Below are 13336 nucleotides of genomic sequence, written 5' to 3' on the forward strand. Positions count from 1 at the left end.
GTTAGTTTAGTCTCTTGACCCTGTTAGAAAATTCGTTAAGAAATTCAAAAAGGTGGAATCGTCCCCATTTTCTAGTGAAGGAAAATTTTTCCGATTTTGGTTTTGGAATGACCACTAGTTTAGTCTCGTGCCCGGACATTCAAGGGCGAGGCCCCGAGAGAGTGAGAAACCCTGCCCACGTAAGAGGAAGCTACTTCCGCTATGCTGCTAGCAACCAGGAATCCGGTGCGCAGAGGGGGTAGTGGGATCTCACAGAGCTGGTATCAGAGCTAGTATCAGAGCACTGTTGTAAACATATGAAACAGCAGCAAAAATTGCTTAAATTTTTTTAAAGTAAAGCTTGGGAAAAAAATGTTTTCACTTGCTAAGATTATTTTTGAAATGAATTCTTAAATTAAAAACTCATAAATTGAATTGGATTTTTAGATGGATACCCCAAATTTGTCTAGCATTCCTGGGCTTTCCCAGAGTCAGGATATGATTGCCTTTGCCTTCGATCATCTCATCAACTCTGCTACAACCCGAGAAAGTAGAGTGAGGCTCGCTTGTCACTTTGAGGATCTAAACTTCCCTGATCCTGTAGAGCGACGTCAGCACATGTGGTTCTCTCGAGGGCGATGTATTAACGTCAATACCAATCAGCTTCAAAGACTCAGACAGAATATCTCCCTAGCCATGATCTTGATAAGGCTAGGAGTTGTTCATTATGTTCAACTCTTCAATCATTCGTCCCGGAATTTTAGAAATTCTTACCGAATTTTTAGACTTCTGAGTCGCTTTATTCCTAGAAGTAGAACTACAGCACCCTTATCACACTGATGGATCATGTATATCATAGCATGTCTCCATCGCAGTATCATCTTTTTTATGCATATGCGATTGAGGCAGTGACTTTTGGAGCCGAGATGCTCTATGGATATATCAAAAACTTTTGATAATAAATGATGTTTTGCAAAAGATTCTAAATTGATTTCGTGGGTGGTTATGAATTTTGGTTAATAAAATTATCAGAGTGAATCTTGTTTTTAAGAATTATAATGGAATAATTATTGTTTAAGAAATAAATCTAAAAAAAATCATAAATCTAATGCCAAAGTTAAGTTGACAAAAATCTCGTTTTGTCGAAATCATGAGGCACGCGGCACGTGCCCTTTTCAGAATAATAAAAGATCTTGTTTCTACCTCTTTTAGCCTTAGAGAGAGAAAATATTCTAGAGAGAGATAACTTAGTTTTCAGATATCTTTGGATGGAAAAATATCCTTTCTTATTGAAATAAATTCTCCCCAAATAATAGTTTAAAAAGAATTTCCTAAGGTGCATTAGAAATAAATTATAATCTGCTAAAAAGATCTTAGCCTAAGGGTCCAGATTTTCTAAAAAATTTTAGATTAAGGTTCTGAGGGGCCAATCAGATTAATCCAAATGTAGGGAGGAGATAAATGGAAGAAATAAATAAAAACCCCCAAAAATGAGTAAATAGTCACATAAAATGAAGAGTGGACTAAGGACCAAAGGAAATACTAAAAAAATAAATTTTTGACACCTCACAGTGGGGATTCCCCCTCATGAAGGAGGCACCTATTTCACATGTGTGGAGGAGTTTTTAACTCTCAAATAATGAGATATCTCATCTCTTCTCTCTCCTAATTCAAGCCTAGTTCCAAAAAGTAAGCTGAACTGACCCAAAAATGGTCAAAAATTGACCAAACTGATCTGGAAATTTTTAGAATTAGCTTGCTTGGTTGGAGGCTCACTTTTTCCTATAGATAGAAGCCTCCCCCTTTGTAAAAGCTTAATAGTGTTTATGCACTGCTACTCTACTCCTCCCCAGAGCCAAAAACATTGAATTCACTTGATAATTAATTCACTTGTTTTTTACTAATTCCTCTACAAAGAATTGGTGGCCACTCTTGATCCAAACAAGAGTAGAACCCTCAATCCCTCAAGCCAAAGGAAAGCTCACAAAACTCCATGTAAGTTAATAATTCTACTTTTTTTCTAGTTCTAATCTATGGCTTTTTGAATTCTTTGCTTTTTAATGTGAATATGGATGTTAAGCCTTGATGAAAAGGCTTTCCCCTTCTCTTCATTAAGAATTTTAGCCTTTCTTTATCATAAAATGAGAAAAAAATAAATTAAGTTAAACTTTTCCTATTGATTACTCTTTAGAAGTGAAAATTGATTAGATTACAGTGCTTTATTTCATCTTGGGATAAATTTTAAAGTAAATTTAGAATGTAAAAATTGAGAAATGGTCAGCCACCGTTTGTGCATTCTGAAAGAAATTCTTTTTATTTTTGTTATTACTAAAAGAATAATCCCCACCGTTTGTGCATTCTAAAAGAAATTCTTTTTATTTTTGTTATTACTATTTTATGCATATATAGATGCATAAAAGGATTTTCTTTTATATAAAAGTGTTATTTTCATTAGATTCAATTTCTATGCATAGAAAGATACATATTGGATATTTTTTATTATAAAAGTGTTACTTTCATTAGATTCTAATTCTATGCATGGAAAGATGCATAAAAGAAAATTTTTATTATAAAAGTGTTACTCTCATTAGATTTAAATTCTATGCATAAAATGCATATTGGATATTTTTTTATTATAAAAGTGTTACTTTCATTAGATTTAAATTCTATGCATAGAAAGATGTATATTGGATATTTTTTATTAAGTTCGGTTGCAACAGTTGGCGAGGCGTGTTCAAAGGACAGCTCACGCGGCGGCAAAGCCTGACCATGTCTTGACCAGCCTCGGTATGGTTAAAATGGTGTGCTTCCAATATGATATGTTGAGATTTCAAGCTCATCTAGTGAGGTGGTGGACACTGAAGATGACCCGCCTAGAGGATAGGCCCCACACTTACACCACTGGCATGGTTGGTGTGAGATCATGGGTGCTACGCGGCCAGTGGGATGACAGGATGTGTGACAGCCATTCTAGAGACTGGCATAGTTATAGCGCCAGCTCATTTAGTTGGGTTCACACTATAGAGAACCCTAGTATGTATTTGGTTGAGTACCTTTTCATATTGGGTGTACTCTTATCTTTGTATATGGTGTGTTGAGTGTTGTGTGAAGAAGAAGAAGATTTTCAGCCTCTCACCTTGTGTACTCTCTTTTAGGGTTTTGTGAGTGTGTGTGTGCTTGCAAGAGCTCAAGCTCTCTTCTCCCCTACTTCTTTTCATGGTATCAGAGCTTGGTTCATGCTAAGGGCTGAGCTGCAAGCAAGAGAAGCACGGAAGCAGTATGAGGGTAAGAGCTTCATCTACTCTTCCCTATTTGTGTTGGTAACTACACCCTTGTAGGGAGCTCTACGGGAGGCACCGGCAAACGATCTCTGATTGAGGAGCTTTCTTCGCGGGAGTAAAGTTATAGGGAAACTATACTGTCCTATATTGGATGAAATTTTTCGGGCCAAAAATGTATTTCGGGCGTTAGGACCTCCGTTTTTTAGCAAGCAGGCGATTTCGAGCACTGCGGGGTACGTCATCAATTCTATGCAGAACTCTGTTTTAAGAACTACAAGAAGATAGATTGGTTGTGCAGACATTGTGTGTGCTGCAAGGAGGTTAACAGTTGCCATTGGGTGTATGTATGCACATTGAGGTTATGACATTTGAGTGTAGTACAGTACCGCTGCAGAAAATACAGCAGTTTATGCAGGATAAACTAGAGTGCTGTTTATAGTAAATTTGTGTGTCTGGCAAGATGTCAAATGATGGCATAAACCAGATTTTTGCTGAGAATCTTGACAAGAACAACTTCCATGCTTCAAGTTGACAAATTTCCTGATGGGAAAGGGTTACTGGGACTACAGCATGAAGAGGCACCGGAGATACCGGAGATCAATCCGACTGCTGTAGATGTGAAACAGTTCAAGGATTGGAACCAAGGAGCTAGAAAAGTTATGTATTAGCTCTCTATCAGTATATAGGACACCATGATTGGGCACATATAGGATGCCAAGTCTCCCAAGGAGGTGTGGGTCACCTTGATAAAACTCTATGAAACGAATACCAAGGCATGAAAGATACAGTTGAAGAATGAACTTCATACTATGGAGAAAAAGAGTATGTCTGTGAATGACTATGCATTGAAGATCAAGGGTATTGTGGAATCCCTTGCATCTATTGGCGTTTCAGTAGATGGTGATGATAAGGTGGAAGTCTATTTATGTGGTCTCGAGCCACAGTACAAGGCGTTCAAGATGTCTATTCAAACTCAGGAAAACATTTCCAATTTCACAGATTTGGTGTTTGTTGATTATAGAAGAGAAGAGCTTGGGTGAAGACCAACAGTCTTCATAAAACAAAAACAGCTCAGAGGAACAGGCCTTCTACACAAGTTCAGGAAGAGGATGAGGTAGAGGAGACCGTGGACGCGGCCAAGGAGGTGGCCGAAGAGGTAATCAGAATTATGGCCAACAGCAGCAACAACAATAGTCCTAGAATTCACAACAACAACAACACACAGGTGGAAGAGGCCAATTCAAAGGCAAGGGGAGTCAAAGAGGTCATGGAAATTGGTAAAGGCAGTATAATGATACTGGTGGATGCTTTTATTGTGGTAAGCTTGGACATGTGCAGGCAGATTGTCATAAGAAGCAAGCTGACATGCAAAATGGGAAATTGCAGCAAAACAACTATGCATCCTCAAGCAGAAACAATGAGGATAATGAAAGGTTGTTTGTTATGCAGCATGTCATTAATGCCATGTCTGAAAATGTTGAAGCAGCACATAAAGATGATGTATGGTATGTTGATTCAGGTGCTTTGAACCACTTGACAAGTCATGGGAAGTGGTTCAAGAAGATGAAAAACCTTGAAAGACCAGGTTTTGTGGAAACACGGGATGGCACTGCGCATCCAATTGCCCATGTTGGAGATGTGCCATTGTCTAGACAGGATGGCAAAGTGAAGTACCTTGCAGATGTACTTCATATTCTGAACATAACAAAGAATCTGGTTTCAGTTGGCCAAATGATTGAGCAGGGTTTGCAGGTTCGGGTGAGATCATGGGTGATATGCGGCCAGTGGGATGACAGGCTGTGTGACAGCCATTCTAGAGATTGGCATAGTTATAGTGCCAGCTCATTTAGTTGGGTTCACACTATAGAGAACCCTAGTATGTATTTGGTTGAGTACCTTTTCATATTGGGTGTACTCTTATCTTTGTATATGTTGTGTTGAGTGTTGTGTGAAGAAGAATAAGATTTTTAACCTCTCACCTTGTGTGCTCTCTTTTAGGGTTTTGTGAGTGTGTGTGTGCTTGTGCAAGAGCTCAAGCTCTCTTCTTCCCTGCTTCTTTTCACAATGGATGAGGGCCGACAAAGCGGTCCCTAAGTGAAGTGCCAGGACACCTGAGGAGGATCCTGGAGGGTTCTGACCAGGCGATGCAAGGGCTCGCGGTGCTGAGGACACGCATGCGTATGTGGAGGAAGATATTGTATGATGGGGACCAATGTTTATTGTAATCTATTACTGGATCTCGTTGTTGCCTAGCTGGTCTCAATGGAGAGTCCAGAGAGTGATACTGTTTTTGTTGAGAAACAAGGATTGGAAGGAAATTTTGAGTTAGGACATCTATAACCAATAATTGTTTGTCAATGGATTGTTTTATGAGTTAAAGTTTTAAAGAGGAGTGTGTGCGTATCTGTATTCTAAAGCAAAAGTTAAGAAAGGCATTCAATTATGGGTGGGTGAGTACTTGTCTAGTTCTACCCATTCCAGTGGTTGGGCGGTGACTAACCCATGGGCCGGATGGGGTTAGGCTGGAATCAGTAGAGTTTTAATAATAAAATTGATTAATAGGAATACGCTTTAAACTCGAGTAGTTAAATAAAAACCTGAAGACTTCTCAAATTAATAAATCAACGGCTATGCCTGATTCAATTAGGAAAAAGCGTTGATTTTTTCAAGTTAAGTCTGTAATAGTTTTCCTTCTATCAGGTTTAATCAGATGAAGGTTAGTTTAGTCTCTTGACCCCGTTAGAAAATTCGTTAAAAAATTCAAAAAGGTGGAATTGTCTCCATTTTTCGAGCAAGGGAAATTTTCCCGATTTTGGTTTTGGAATGACAACCAGTTTAGTCTCGTGCCTAGACATTCAAGGGTGAGGCCTCGAGTGAGAAACTCTACCCCACGTAAGAGGAAGCTACTTTGGCTCTGCTAGCAACCGGGAATCTGGTGCGTGGAGGGGGTAGTGGGATCTCACAGCTAGTATCAGAGCACTGTTGTAAACATATGAAACAGTAGAAAAAATTGCTTAAATTTTTTTAAAGTAAAGCTGGGAAAAAATGTTTTCACTTGCTAAGAATATGTTTGAAATGAATTCTTAAATTGAAAAGTCATAAATTGAATTGGATTTTTAGATGGATACCCCAAATCTGTCTAGCATTCCTGGGCTTTCCCAGAGTCAAGATATGATTGCCTTTGCCTTCGATCATCTCATCAACTCTGCTACAACCTGAGAAAGCAGAGTGAGGCTCGCTCGTCACTTTGAGGATCTATACTTCCCTGATCCTGTAGAGCGACGTCAACACATGTGGTTCTCTGGAGGGCGATGTATTAATGTTAATACCAATCAGCTTCATATCTCCCTAGCCATGATCTTGATAAGGCTAGGAGTTGTTCATTATGTTCAACTCTTTAATCATTCGCCCCGAAATTTTAGAAATTCTTGCCAAATTTTTAGATTTCTGAGTCGCTTTATTCCTAGAAGTAGAATTACAGCACCCTTATCAGTGATGGATCATGTATATAATAGCATGTCTCCATTGCAGTATCGCCTTTTTATGTGTATGCGATTGAGGCAGTGACTTTTAGAACCGAGATGCTCTATGTATATATCAAAAACTTTTGATAAATAAATGATGTTTTGCAAAAGATTCTAAATTGATTTCGTGGTTATGAATTTTGGTTAATAAAATTATCACAGTGAATCTTGTTTTTAAGAATTATGATGGAATAATTATTGTTTAAGAAATAAATCTTTAAAAAAAATCATAAATCTGATGCTAAAGTTAAGTTGACAAAAATCTCGTTTTGTCATAATCATGAGGCGCGCGGCCCGTGCTAGGCAACCGGATCCTCTTACCAAAGATGATGAAGAGTTAGATCCAGACATTCGTAAAGTCCTGCACCGATCCCAACCTGGTCCATTTATTAAGGGTGAAGGGGAACAGTTAGGAGAAACAGTGGAAAAATGGATTGAGGCTATGAAACGAATACCAAGGCACGAAAGATACAGTTGAAAAATGAACTTTATACTGTGGAGAAAAAGAGTATGTCTGTGAATGACTATGCATTGAAGATCAAGGGTTTTGTGGAATCCCTTGCATCTATTGGCATTTCAGTAGATGATGATGATAAGGTGGAAGTCTGTCTATGTGGTCTCAGGCCACAATACAAGGCATTCAAGACGTCTATTCAGACTCAGAAAAACATTCCCAATTTCACAGATTTGGTGTCTATGTTGATTATAGAAGAGAAGAGCTTAGGTGAAGACCAACAGTCTTCACAAAACAAAAACAGCTCAAAGGAACAGGCCTTCTACACAATTTTAAGAAGAGGACGAGGTAGAGGAGGCCATGGACACGGCCAAGGAGGTGGCCGAACAGGTAATCAGAATTATGGCCAACAGGAGCAACAACAACAGTCCCAGAATTCACAACAACAACAACATGCAGGTGGAAGAGGCCAATTCAGAGGCAGGGGGAGTTAAAGAGGTCGTGAAAATTGGTAAAGGCAGTATAATGATACACGTGGATGCTTTTATTGTGGTAAGCCTGGACATGTGCAGAGGCTGACATGCAAAATGGAAAATTGCCGCAAAACAACTATGCATCCTCAAGCATAAACAATGAGGATAATGAAAGGCTGTTTGTTATGCAGCATGTCGTTAATGCCATGTCTAAAAATGTTGAAGCAGCACATAAAGATGATGTATGGTACATTAATTCAAGTGCTTCGAACCACATGACAAGTCATGGGGAGTGGTTCAAGGAGATGAAAAACCTTGAAAGACCAGGTTTTGTCGAAACAAGGGATGACACTGCTCATATGTTGGAGATGTGCCATTGTCTATGCAGGATGGCAAAGTGAAGTACCTGTAGATGTACTTCATGTTCCAAACATAACAAAGAATCTGGTTTCAATTGGCCGGATGATTGAGCAGGGTTTGCAGGTTCGGTTTAACCCTGATGGTGGTTGTTATGTTAAAGACTTTAAAGATAAGTGTAGGTTGGTTGAAGTGAGTGCTACGATGTTTGTAAATGGTTCAGGAATTGTTGCAGACACAGACATTTGGCATAAAAGAATTGGACATGTGAATGTGTAGAGAATGAAGTCTATGCAGACTAAAGGAATTGTGACAGGGCTGCCAAATTTAAAGTTGAAGGTATGCAGAAAATATGTGAAGCATGCCAATTTGGAAAGCAAACAAAGCATGTATTTCCACATGACAGAAATGTGAGTAGAAATGCACTAGATGTTATGCATTCAGATAGATGTATGGGGTCCTACGAAGACCATGTCTATGGGAGGCTGTAGGTATTATGTGACATTTATTGATGACCACACAAGGAAAGTGTGGGTATACTTCATGAAGGAGAAGAGTGAGGTGTTCATTCATTTTCAAAATTTCAGAGTTATGGTTGAAAAGCAAACAGGGAAACATGTAAAGTGCCTAAGGTCAGATGGAGAGGGAGAGTACTTCTCCAATGAGTTCTCTGAATTTTTTAAGAAGAATGGTATTTTGAGACACTTTACATGCAGATACACTCCACAACAAAATAGAGTTGCTGTGAGCAAAAAAACAGGCACATTACTAAAATTGCACGAGCATTGATGGGAGATAAGAATATGTTGCATAGCTATTGGGCTGAGGCTGTTTTTACAGCAGTTTACATCATGAACACGACTCCAATTGCATCCATACATGATGTAACTTCAGAGGAGAGGTTTACTAGCAGAAAACCTGATTTGTCTCATCTGAAAGTCTTTGGATGCATTGCATGTGTGCATGTGCCAGATGATCTGAGAACTAAGCTGGATCCAAAAGCTGAAAAATGTGTGTTTATTGCCTATTCCCTTGAGCAAAAGGGATACAGGTGTTATAACCCTGCTACACGTGAGTTGAGGGTAAGTAGGGATGTTGTTTTTTATGAGATGAGCAGCTAGTATGCTACTGAAAAGGAAGCTGTTGGGACTGATGTGAGTGGAAATGTGGTTGCACAGAATACAAGTCAGCAATCACAGTCTTTGAGTGGACCAGGAGAGCCCTCATCTAGTGGTTCAGTTATTTGATAGACCATGGAGTGCATCATAATACCAGTCCTGCAAATGTGATTAGTACATCACATAAAGGCAAAGAGAAAGTGATTGAGCCCCTTAGTATGCCTGACATTTCTGCAAGGCATTCTCATGTTGATGGAGAGTCTAGTGGCTCAGAGATGAGCCTTGATGAGGATCTTGGGATACCAGCTACTATGAGAACACCTGGTGTAAAGAAGGCTATGGAAGCCATGAATGCAAAGCTATGAAGATCTGGGAGAGTGAAGAATCCTGTGCTGTGCAGAGGTTTACCTATGATGGTTATGTGGCACATCACTATGCATACATGGCAAAAGTTGTACAGGTTGTAGAGCCCACATGCATTGATGAGACTGTTGGAAATGTGTGTTGGGAGAAAGCTATGGAATGAGGAGATGGATGCACTATATGGAAATGAGACTTGGGATTTAGTGCAATTGCTTGAAGGCAAGAAAGCCATTGGATGCAAGTGGGTGTACAAAGTAAAACATAACAGCAGTGATGGAAGCATAAGCAGGTACAAGGCTAGATTGGTAGCCAAAGGATATGCGCAGACATATGGCATTGATTATGAGAAAACTTTCAGCCCAGTTGCCAAGATGGCAACAGTGAGAGTTGTGATAGGAGTGGCTGCATCAAAGCAATGGTCTTTACATTTGATGGATGTGAAGAATGCATTCTTGCATGGGGATTTGCAGGAAAAGGTGTATATGTTTCAGCCACCTGGTTATGAGGATGTGGGTCACCCCGAGCATGTTTTTGCAGGTTGAAGAAAGCCTTGTATGGCTTAAAACAAGCACCAAGAGCATGGTCTGATGATTTCTGAATACCTTGTCACTATTGGCTTTCATGTAGCCAATGCAGATTTCTCGCTGTATGTGAGACACAGTGATAGAGGGGTTGTGCTTGTTGTCATCTATGTAGATGACTTGATCATTACGGGGGACCATGATGCAGAGATCTTTGATGTAAAGATCTTGCTTAGACAGAAGTTTGAGATGAAGGATCTGGGGGAGCTCAGATATTTCTTGGGCATTGAGGTGATTAGGTCTCCACATGGTATTGGATTACTACAGAGACAGTATGGCTTGGACATGTTGTCCAAGTATGGTATGACAGGCTGTAAGCCTATCTCAGTGCCATTGGATCAAAATGGCAAGTTGAGTGCAGATTCAAGAGAGATTTTGGAGGATCCTACTATGTATAGGTGCATAGTAGGAAGCTTGATCTACATGACGATCACCAGGCTAGATTTGAGCTATGCTGTTGGGTTGGTGAGCAGTTTATGCAGGTTCCTTGGAAGCCGCATTTGGATGCATTGAGACGCATACTGAGGTATGTGAGGTCTACTTTTGCATTATGGACTATTTTATGAAACTGGGACAGAGATATGTGTACTACATGGGTACACAGATGCCGATTGGGCTGGTAGTATCTCAGATAGAAGACCTACTAGTGGCTTTATGTTTTCTTTGGGGAGTGCTGCTGTGACTTGGAGCAACAAGAAGCAGCCCTACGATTGCTCTATCTAGTACACAGAGGCCGAGTACAGAGGTGCTGCTATGGCAGCATGTGAGGTAGCTTGGTTGAGAAAGCTACTTATAGATTTGGGTCTATCAGTGGTGGATAGATAAGTTGTCATTTTCCGATACAACATTAGTAGTATACAGTTGGCCAGGAACCTAGTTTTTCATGCTCGCACGAAGCATATAGAGGTCCACTACCATTTTGTCACAGAGAAGGTTTTGGCAGGAGACGTTGACCTTCTTTATGTCAGCACAGAGGATCAGGTCACTGACATCTTCACCAAAGCATTGGGTACAAGAGAGAAGCTCTGCAGATTCAGGGGTTCGCTTGGTGTACATGAGATGGAGTTGAGCTTGAGGGGGAGTGTCGAGATTTCGAGCTCATCTAGTGAGGCGGTGGACACTGAGGACCCACACTTACACCATCTAGTGAGGCGGTGGACACTGGTGGGGGATAGGCCCCACACTTACACCACTGGCATGGTTGGTGAGATCATGGGTGATATACGGCCAGTGGGGTTACAGGCTGTGTGATAGCCATTCTAGAGATTGGCATAGTTATAGCACCAGCTCATTTAGTTGGGTTCACACTATAGAGAACCCTAGTATGTATTTGGTTGAGTACCTTTTCATATTGGGTGTACTCTTATCTTTGTATATGGTGTGTTGAGTGTTGTGTGAAGAAGAAGAAGATTTTCAGCCTCTCACCTTGTGTGCTCTCTTTTAGGTTTTTAAGAGTGTGTGTGTGTGCTTGTAAGAGCTCAAGCTCTCTTCTCCTCTGCTTCTTTTCACAATGGACGAGGGCCGACAAAGCGGTCCCTGAGTGAAGTGCCAGGACACCTAAGGAGATCTTGGAGGGTTCTTATCGGGCGATGCACAGGCTCGTGGTGCTGAGGACACCCATGCATATGTCGAGGAAGATATTGTATGATGGATTAATGTTTATTGTAATCTTTTACTAGATCTCGTTGTTGGTTGTTGCTGACTAGCTGGTCTCAAAACGGAGAGTCCAGAGTGATACTGTTTTTGTTAGAAACAAGGATTGGAAGGAAATTTTATGATATCTATAACCAATAATTGTTTGTCAATGGATTATTTTATAAGTTGAAGTTTTAAAGAGGAGTGTGTGCGTATCTGTATTCTAAAGCAAAAGTTAAGAAAGGCATTCAATTATGGGTGGGTGAGTACTTGTCTAGTTTTAACCCATGGGCCGGATGGGATTAGGCTGGGATCAATAGAGTTTTAATAATAAAATTGATTAATAGGAATACGCTTCAAACTCGAGTAGTTAAATAAAAACCTAAACACTTCTCAAATGAATAGATCAACGGCTATGCCTAATTCAATTAGGAGCATGACCTTCCTGCATGAGTGCACCTCCCAGGGCAAAACCACTAGCATCAGTTTTACTACCTCAAAGGGTAGAGAGAAATCTGGCAATTTCAGAATGAGATTGGTTACCAAGGCAGTCTTCAGCTTATCAAAAGCACTCTGACACACCTGGCAGACCATTGGAACGGGATATTCTTTTTGAAAAGATTAGTCGGGGGAAAGCTATGAGAGCATACTTAGGTATAAAAATTCTATACAACCAGTTAGTCCCAAGAATCCTCTGACTTCTTTCACTGTCTTTGGTTCAGGCCAATCTATGACTGCTTAGGCTTTTGCGGAATCTGGAGAAATCCCATCTTATGATACTCGAATGTCCAAGAATTCAACATGGTCGACAGAGGAAGTGTATTTGCTCTTTTTAGCAAAGAGTTGGTGCTTCCTTAGAATCTCAAGAACTTTTCGGACGTGAGCTATGGTCAGCTACATTCTTTGAGTAAATCAGAATATCATCAAAGAAAACAAGAACAAAATCATCCAAGTAATCTCTGATAATGTCCTGCATTAGGCAATTAAATGTAGCTGGGGCATTTGTCAAACCAAACGACATGATTGTAAATTCATATAGTGCCCATAACGACGAGTATTGATGGCTGTCTTCGGGATATCTTGCTCATTAATCCTGATCTGACAATACCCTGATTTGAGATCTGGACTCCACTTAGCCTATCCAGAAGCTCATCAATTCTGGGGATAGGATACTTATTCTTAACTGTCAGCTGATTGATACCTCTGTAATCCACACAGAAATCCACACAGAGTCTTAGTGTTCCATCTTTCTTTTTCTAAAAGAGAACTAGCGCACCCCAAGGTGAAACACTAGGTCTTACAAACCCTTGTTCTAACAGCTGCCTAAGCTGTTCCTTGAGTTCAATGGCTTCAGGGACTTGCATTCTGTACGTGTGTTGGGCTACTGGCTGAGCTTTGGGGGTCAATTCTATTACATGATCTACTTCTCGAATGGGAGGCATCTCTGTTAACTTTGCTAGGAATAAATCATCATATTCACTTAACCATTCTGGTTCCTTAGCTTTTAACTTTGTGTCTACTGGATTCATTTTGACAACGTAAATGAGATGCTTCTTTCTAAGTCCTTTCAG

The sequence above is a fragment of the Cibotium barometz genome, chromosome 61 (genome assembly GCF_041138505.1).
Source record: "Cibotium barometz isolate CiBa-2024 chromosome 61, ASM4113850v1, whole genome shotgun sequence".
In the NCBI taxonomy this organism is placed as follows: Eukaryota; Viridiplantae; Streptophyta; class Polypodiopsida; order Cyatheales; family Cibotiaceae; genus Cibotium; species Cibotium barometz.